This window comes from Dermacentor andersoni, chromosome 7 (assembly GCF_023375885.2).
Source record: "Dermacentor andersoni chromosome 7, qqDerAnde1_hic_scaffold, whole genome shotgun sequence".
NCBI classification, from domain to species: domain Eukaryota; kingdom Metazoa; phylum Arthropoda; class Arachnida; order Ixodida; family Ixodidae; genus Dermacentor; species Dermacentor andersoni.
In genome coordinates this window covers 114,613,229-114,621,399 of record NC_092820.1, presented here as the reverse complement: position 1 = coordinate 114,621,399, position 8,171 = coordinate 114,613,229, and the positions used below count along the sequence as shown (strand labels likewise).

The 8,171-nt window shown below is 42.1% G+C and overlaps 1 long non-coding RNA gene across 6 annotated transcripts; it reads right to left on the bottom strand.

Moving 5' to 3' along the window:
• Window positions 1-3,576: 3,576 nt before the first annotated feature.
• Window positions 3,577-7,656, bottom strand: LOC126533961 (uncharacterized). 6 transcript variants are annotated; one of them, XR_011895806.1, is made up of 13 exons: window positions 7,526-7,656; window positions 7,244-7,288; window positions 7,053-7,081; window positions 6,851-6,898; window positions 6,594-6,638; window positions 6,338-6,378; window positions 5,587-5,617; window positions 5,361-5,427; window positions 5,082-5,203; window positions 4,881-4,928; window positions 4,427-4,457; window positions 4,274-4,304; window positions 3,577-3,700 (listed from the first exon to the last, which is right to left on the bottom strand). It is a non-coding gene; the product is annotated as an uncharacterized lncRNA (long non-coding RNA). The 6 variants fall into 6 exon arrangements; XR_011895803.1 differs by having other exon boundaries at window positions 4,885-4,928; XR_011895802.1 differs by having other exon boundaries at window positions 5,160-5,203.
• Window positions 7,657-8,171: the final 515 nt, after the last annotated feature.

Here is an 8,171-nt window from a genome sequence, read left to right as displayed (position 1 = left end):
AAGCTACGCTGTCAGTCCTTTTTTTTGCGTAGCAAGTGTCACATTTTGAAGTAGAAGGCATCACCAGATATCTCAAACAAGTGGCAAATTAGCTTGTTTAGAAGTACAGGAAATAATAATTGTGGCCAAGAAATTACCGAAAAAATGAACTTTCTATAGAAGTTTTTCTTGCACTGTATAAGGTTTGCATGTTCCCACAATATTGCATCTTTCGGCCAAGTATTTACCGAGGTAATGAGTTCTAAAGGCTGCACACAATTGTTTTTTGTTTCCACATGCACCTCAAAACGAGACAAATTCCTACCATGACATGTACTATTGTTCATGGTGTAGTATCTGGTTAGTGGTCAAACTTGAAAAAAAAATTTATGTTGCACCTAACTACTTTTGTGTTATACTCATAAGCTTTTATATTTGGAAATTGATAATCTTTACTACGATATTAAAGGGAGTACCCTAAAGGAATAAAGCTGTTTGACCTTGCATAAAAAAACTAACCTCCACAATACCAAATGAAAAACTCCTACTGAGAAGATGCTTGGCAAGCCAGCAAAGACTAGTGGCGACTCGGTCTTAAGTTGCTGCACAAGTCCGCCGTGCGGGCATCGCAGATTTAGACTCTGTCTGCTCGGCCGTTAATTTTTGATTGGTAAACATTGACTGCAATGCATTCAAAATCAGCCGATGGCTTGATTTGGCTAACTTTGAGAACGCCCACAGAGCTACCACGTCCCAAATATGATAAAGCTATATTCCGAAATTAGTAACAGCACACACCGACGTTACTGCGCCGGGGTTTTGGGACGAAATTTAAAAAAAAAAAAAATGCATTAATTTTTTGCCTAATAATCAGTCCCTTATGAAATTACAAAGTTCCAAAAGAATACTTTAATAATCTAGACTGCTTTGTTGCTGCTCGTATATCGAACGGGGAAGCTACAAGTTATGAAAATTATTTGTAATAAAGCATTGCCCATATTAAACATTTTCGAATGTTTTCTAATGGTACATTTGCCTGGTCATAATGCAGCCACGCTCCTCTCCAGCTCTTGCACTGCCGTAGTTACTGTACTGACTCGTATTAACTCTTTTTGCAGTGCTGCAATGCCCTCCACTGGAGTCACTAGAAGAAACCAGTTTTCCTGGTGAATACTTTCTGCTGCAAACTATGTGCCATCTGTCGGTGTCGCCATAAGGTTCACGTTTGGCGTGGGTCCGATTCCACTGAGCATCGAAGAAATTAAGAGCATTTTTTTATCTTCATATATCGCTTTATTTCATGGCAATTGCTACTTACCGAAGTTGGCGTCAATTATGTTCATCGAAGAGCAGGACACACCAAGCTGGCACACGCTTAACGACCCAAGTTGGCACAAAAAGAGGTTTGTTGAAGAACAGCAAGTCAGCATGAGATTCGTTGAAGGGCGGTACGTACCCATGCCCATAGAGTTTCCTGCAAAAATTACTAGAGGGAACTCTGGTGCTGCAGTCGTTGTCCTACCATGGGAATGATGGGAAGTACATGGATTTGTCTGATCTTCGTGCTTGTGGATTCAAACGTTCTTGTGGCTTTGCATGTTACGCTATATAAATCTTATTGTTGTATATTTCGGCGCAATCTATATTCTTCGAAGTGCAGAAGACGCCGGGAACGCGTACAATTGCTATTAATTGCAACGACTGAGCTTGTCCAGGTGGCCAAATCGAAATGCGCCAAGCGTCTCAAGGCACTGGCATGCCCGCGATAGATTCATAAGGGCGTTTCCTTCGCTTGTCGATACATGCGTCCGTGGCTTCATGGTTTCAATATCAGGCTTCTGTGCGAATCCTGCCGTCGGGCAATTTTAATTATGTTTATTTAATTATTGCGCATTATACTGTTTAAAATGATGAGTTTACAAAGTCACAAAGCTGTTTGAAGCCAAAAGGACGAAGTTTAGGCAAATCCATGTACTTACCATAATTCCCATGCTGGGACAACCGCTCCCGTTGCAGCTCCCGTAGACGCTAGCGCCAGAGTTCCCTCTAGTAATTCTTGTAGGAAACTCTATGCCCATGCCATGATGCCACAGTGACCGAGGCGAGCATCAGTGTCGTATTCCCACTGAGCAGCACTTTTACATGAAACAATCGCAAAAGGTCACTTAAATAATGCAAGAACAAAAAACATTCTTCCGATCGCAAAATATGCGCCGGAAAACAACTCTTTATTGTACTTGTGTGCGTCCCCTTGCCTGTCCTTGTTTGTCTGGCACTGCAGTTGTCTTGTAAACAATTTCTAAGCTGAAGTTATTGGACTGCTTTCATTACACGAAAGGCCACATTTCCATTCAAGCAACCTGGCTCGTGAACTGTGCGCGCTACCCAAGGATAGGAGAATTGCATCAGAAGTCCCGTGTTCATTGCATTCCGACGCGGGGGCCTAACCATCTAGCATACGAGAGCTGAGCAGAGTCCTTCGGGATGCGTCGCTCTAAAATTAAGCTTTGTTATCCTAGCACGAGAGCACAGTGATACATCACCATTATACACAATTTTGTCACTACTTCTGGCAGTCCTACTAGGCGTTCCAGACATTTGATAACCGCGGGGAACCGTCAATGAGAGGATGGCGGTATGCTTGAAATGTAAACAGCAACACCAGTTTCATCGGTTTTCCAGCATTCTCTCACTGCGAATCGACAATATACTCTCCTATAATGCCACTTTTCTTTATACTAAGTGCATCAGCTTTTTGTTATACACGTTGATGAAAGAAGACAGGTAAGGGTGGGATCTAGTACCTGGCCACGTTACTTTTTTAACACGTCCGGCTTATTCTCCGGCCTTTTAACACTGCTCATCAGTCCCTTAACTGAACGCCACATATTACTGCAAATGCCACGTTTTGTTACACTGCATTAATGAACTGCAGCTACTATTTAAATTTTAGAGAATGGCAACAAACGCCTTCATAATGATCTCGAAGGGGGGGGCGACACTTTCTTGCGATCCACACAATGGGCCTTTGAGGGCAAAAATGAAATGTCTGGCTAACACACCGTGCAACTAAGGTCTGCAGATAGTTTTGTCTAGGGACCTTGCGTGCAACCAACTCCACCGACAGTGGTGAAACATAGGATGCTGCAGTTAATCACAAAGTACAAATAAGGGCAAAGCTATTGCCACAGATGGCTAGCACACTTCACAAGCAACCCCAGTTGCTGGATCCTAAAGCTTGCCCAGAAAGGGATGGAAACCTCCGAATGTTATCCAGACTGAAATGCATGCCCCTGCCTGCTGTAGAATTCATGCGCGTCTTCTGTCCTTCCAATGAATTGTTGAGACTTGTTCTCTAAACAAACCTAATAGGCAATTTTTAAGGACTATTTGACTACATTATTTAATGCCACGCTTTTTCGCCGAACATGCTACTAATGGCAAGTGTGCTGTAGGGGCAGTGCTTAGGACCTAGAAATGCAGCAGCCTACACTACAGATACACTGCACAGACAGCTTTAAAAACATGCCCAGCTTGTCTATTGCGCTTAGTGGCTGCCTGGTGGTTTGTAAGCAGGAGTGGCAATAAGAAGCAGTCTGAATGAAAACTTTTTATTTCATCAAAAACTGTTTTGTGAAGATGCAGTGGCTTGCATCCACGGTACTTGCAGGAACAATGACCAGAACTATTTTTGCAGTCTTCATGGGAAGTACCAAGCAACCTTAAAGAAAAGTACAAAACAAAGACAGTCAGTTATATAGGACATCGATTATAGTTGCACAATGATAAGGAACAACGAAAATTCGAATTCTAGCAGGCATGCTTGTGACAGCACTGACTGGCCCAGTGGAACTGGCTACTTAGCAAGCTCAAGTTCTTCCAGGTGGTGACCTAATAAAAGTTGTTTTAAATTGAAAATCATAAGCTAAACTTATGTGGAACTTATGTAGCTCTGGTGGTGCCACAGCCCCACTTTTCAGTATGAATACATACAGGCGGCCACACTATACAATGCCTGGACAACACTTGTATAAAAGTTAAAAAAAAAAAAAATAAAAGAACGATCCGCTTACACTAAGCTGCATATGGGAAAAGAAAATTAGGACAGATCCACTCGCTCATTAGAGCAGCTGAGGCACTGCAGAAGGCCTACAAAAAGCATTTATAGCACCAGCAGTGTAATTGCTTTATTTAAAACCATCTCCACGCTAAATGTCATTGACCCGCACGAGAAGTAGGGCTGGGGTGATATGCAATTCATCAGAACGAAAGTCAAATTAAAAGATGTACTCACCGACTAGAGTAGACAATGCACTGCAGAAAGCCTAGAAGAATGAAAACGCAATTAGCACCAGCAGTACAGCTGCTTATCAGATAAAACCAACACTGCAAACTATCAGAAACATCAATCCGCACAAAAAGCAAATTAAAACAAACATCCACTCACCCACTAAGGTAGACGAAGCACTGCAGAAAGCCTAAGAAGAATGAAGAAGCAATTAGCACCAGCAGTACAGTTGCTTATCAGATAAAACCAACACTGCAAACTATCAGAAACATCAATCCTCACGAAAAGTAGGACTGGGGCGATATTGAATTCATCACAATAAATTTACTAAGGTAATGTAAAAAACCTACAAAAATAAGCACCAGCAGTACAGAATTGGGTTGCCATATTCCATGTTTCATCAGATGAAAGCCAGAATAACGTGAAACTGAATCTGTCTATTCCAAATACGATAGGTCAAAATGGCTCGGGTCCAGCCCATTTGGGTGGAGCTAGAGCCATTTTGACATACCACAGAGGGCTAATGGCAAGTTGGAATAAAAACAAACTGGAATAGTTTGACGTTATCCTGACAAACACCAAACTACATAACAAGGCTTGAGGGAGAACATACCAACCTTCTGACCGATTGCATTAGACTGGACAGGCAGTTCGAGGAAACCTGGAATAAAGGATAATGTTTAACAATAGCAGTGAACTTTTCAAACCCGTGAGAAAACTTGTGTATCAGAGAGGGCAATGTACTTCACCATGAAAAGTATGAACACTTAATCATCACAACAAGCAAGATAACCGAGCTGGTACACAAACCAACCTTGGAAACTGGAATAGTTTGACGTTATCCTGACAAATGCCAAACTACGTAACGAGGCTTGAGGGAGAACATACCAACCTTCTCAACGATTGCTTTAGACTGGACGAGCAGTTTGAGGAAACCTGGAATAAAGGATAATGTTTAACAATAGCAGTGAACTTTTCAAACCCATGAGAAAACTTGTGTTATCAGAGAGGGCAATGTACTTCACCATGAAAAGTATGAACACTGAATCATCACAACAACAAGCAAGATAACTGAGCTGGTACAAAAACAAACCTTGGAGAAAGGACCGATGTTACATCCGCCAGGGCTCACGTTCAGTCTTTTGTTCCACTTTCTAGTCCTGAAAAACTAAGTGCAATTACTGAAACGGCACACAAAACCAATATCTCACCAAGTCAGCAAAGCATCAGTAAATTTAATTGAATCAGTGTTTTTCATACGAACGAGACTATAAGTTCATCACGAGGAATTAATGACTGCAAGTGCTTGCAATACTCACCTGTTGCATGCAGGAGTGCCGATTGTTGCCCCTGGAATCGCAGAATAAAGTGAGTACGAATTCCACGAAGTACAATTCGTTGAATGCAACCTGCATTCAGTTCAAATGGTGTCCGCAAATAATTTCAGACATATGCTTGTCACAGAATTCATCAGAGTGGTGCAATAAAAATTGTCAACTACAATTCGTTACTTAACACAACTGCAGTTACACAACGTTATAGAAAAGCAACTTGCATTCTTGTGCTGTATGAATTGCAATTATCACATGGCACTAATGCACAACAGGGCTGCAGATCAGCTAACATCACCTAGCAACACATCAAGGCAGTTTTTTCATGCTTGAAATATGTACTACTATTATCAAATTGCAGGAGTTAAGAGGAATGAGGGAATAAGAAAACCTGAAGTAATATTTTTGCGCAGGAGCTTTATGAAATTGAGGTGTGCCAATTTCCCATTGATTTTCACTAGGAACACTTGTGCAATCCTTGCACGTGTTAGTAGAGGTCGCTTACCGCACACAATGGATAGATAATGCGGAGAAGCATGCAGTCTGTATGTTGCTCCATGTTAACATGTTATAGGGCACAAATAGTACAAATGGAATAGAAATGCAACTTTACGCCCTAAGATGAGTATCTTCTGTGAATAATAATGACATTATCTTACACGACCCTGTCTTAGATCACAAAAAAAGAAAAGCTTCGGAATTGCAGTTGACAGCCATGTGAAATTGGTGTTACACCTACCTCCACAGCAGAGCGTTCCGCTGCCGCCGCCATGGACAGTGCTGCAACATACAAACTCATGGTTAGAAGTAACCAAGACAAACAGCACAGGCACAAGCCAGATGTGCAGTCAGAGCAATTTTTGTCGTCATAGAACTCAGTGAGCTAGGTAAGTCATCAGATGCACTATTTTACACAAATATGTTTTAGAAGGTATTGCACAACAAATGCCGAAGAATTGCAGTTGATACCGAGGCGAAATCGGTTTTACACCTACCTCCAAAGCAGAGCATTCAGCTTACGCCGGCAGGTTCATCTGGTGCTGCAACATACGAACTCGTAGTTAGAAGTAACAGAGATGAACAGCGTAGGCACAAGCAAGATGTGCAGTCAGAGCAATTCTTTTCGTCAAAGAACTCGGTGAGCTAGGTAAGTCATCAGATGCACAAATTTTACACAAATCCGTTTTAGAATATTTCGCACAAAAAATGTCCAATTGCGGCTGCCAGCAAGGCGAAATTGGTTTGCACTTACCTCCACAGTGGAGCGTTCATCAGCTCACGCCGGCAGGTTCAGTTGGTGCTGCAACATACAAGCTCGTAGTCAGAAGTAACCGAGATGAACAGCACAGGCACAAGTCAGACGTGCAGTCAGAGCAATTCTTATCGTCATAGAACTCAGTGAGCTAGGTAAGTCATCAGATGCACAAATGATTACAGCGTGCGCCAATGCTTACCATCACGTGGCCGCGGTGCTGACCGGCGCCTGCAAGAAAACCACGGTACTATAAGGTACTTTGTACAATTATAAAAAAAGAAAAAGGAAAGCATGGCATCAGTGAAGTGTATTCCGCACTTTACAGTAGGACAGGGATAACAAGCATCACGTGCGGTTAGCAACGACTACAAAGACAGATTGCATACGTACACACGTGGTCTCTTGATACCGGCACGCTGAACAGCCACAGGCACACTGAAAAGAGTAAAAACAACATCAGCGCTAGCTCACCACATAGCACGTACAGATACATTTACATGGTTTAGAGATTCAGTAATAACATTCCTTCAAAACAATTAGGAACAGGTCTGTGTAATATCATCACTAAGCGAGTACAATTTCTCTTAAATACGGCAAATACCCCAAAAAAGAAACTTCAGAATGGGAATGGTAAAGCGGACATAATATGAAAAGCAGCGATATAATTCTTACCGCTTCATAGTTAAAACGATGAGAACAGATTGACTCGAAGCAGCCTTCAGCCTCACAAAGAGCACTGCCACAACACACGTTGTAACGACCTACCGCAAAGGATGCTAGGAAACGACTGACACATAAAGATACGTGAAACAAACCAAATCCACGGCTCATAGGGTGGCGCCCTCTGGATTTTAAATGCGGGTTTTAGAGGCTATGCTTTTCCTGGTTAAGTGTGACGGAAGCGATTAAGAACCGAATACACGTCATAGACGTCAAGTTATGGGATAAAGTTACATCGTATTACATTATTTATTTATTTATTTACCTAATTTCATTTATAGAAACTCTATGGGTCTTGGACACGAATCACGCATCATACTCCTCAGGATTGTAAGCGCAAATCTTAGAGGCATTGTTTTTGCTGGTTGAGTGGCGTGGAAGCGTTTTTCAGAGCCAAAAATATGTCATAGACGTTGAATTTTGGACACACCTGTAGAATGTACTACTTTAGACGCAAATCAACGCCTCACAGAGCGGCGTTCTCAGAAATTTTAGAGCAAATCTTAAAGGCTGTGCTTTTGCTCGTTGAGTTCGGCGGAAGCGTTTTTGAAAGTCGGAAACACGTCATAGACGTCCGGTTTCGGACACAACACCACGC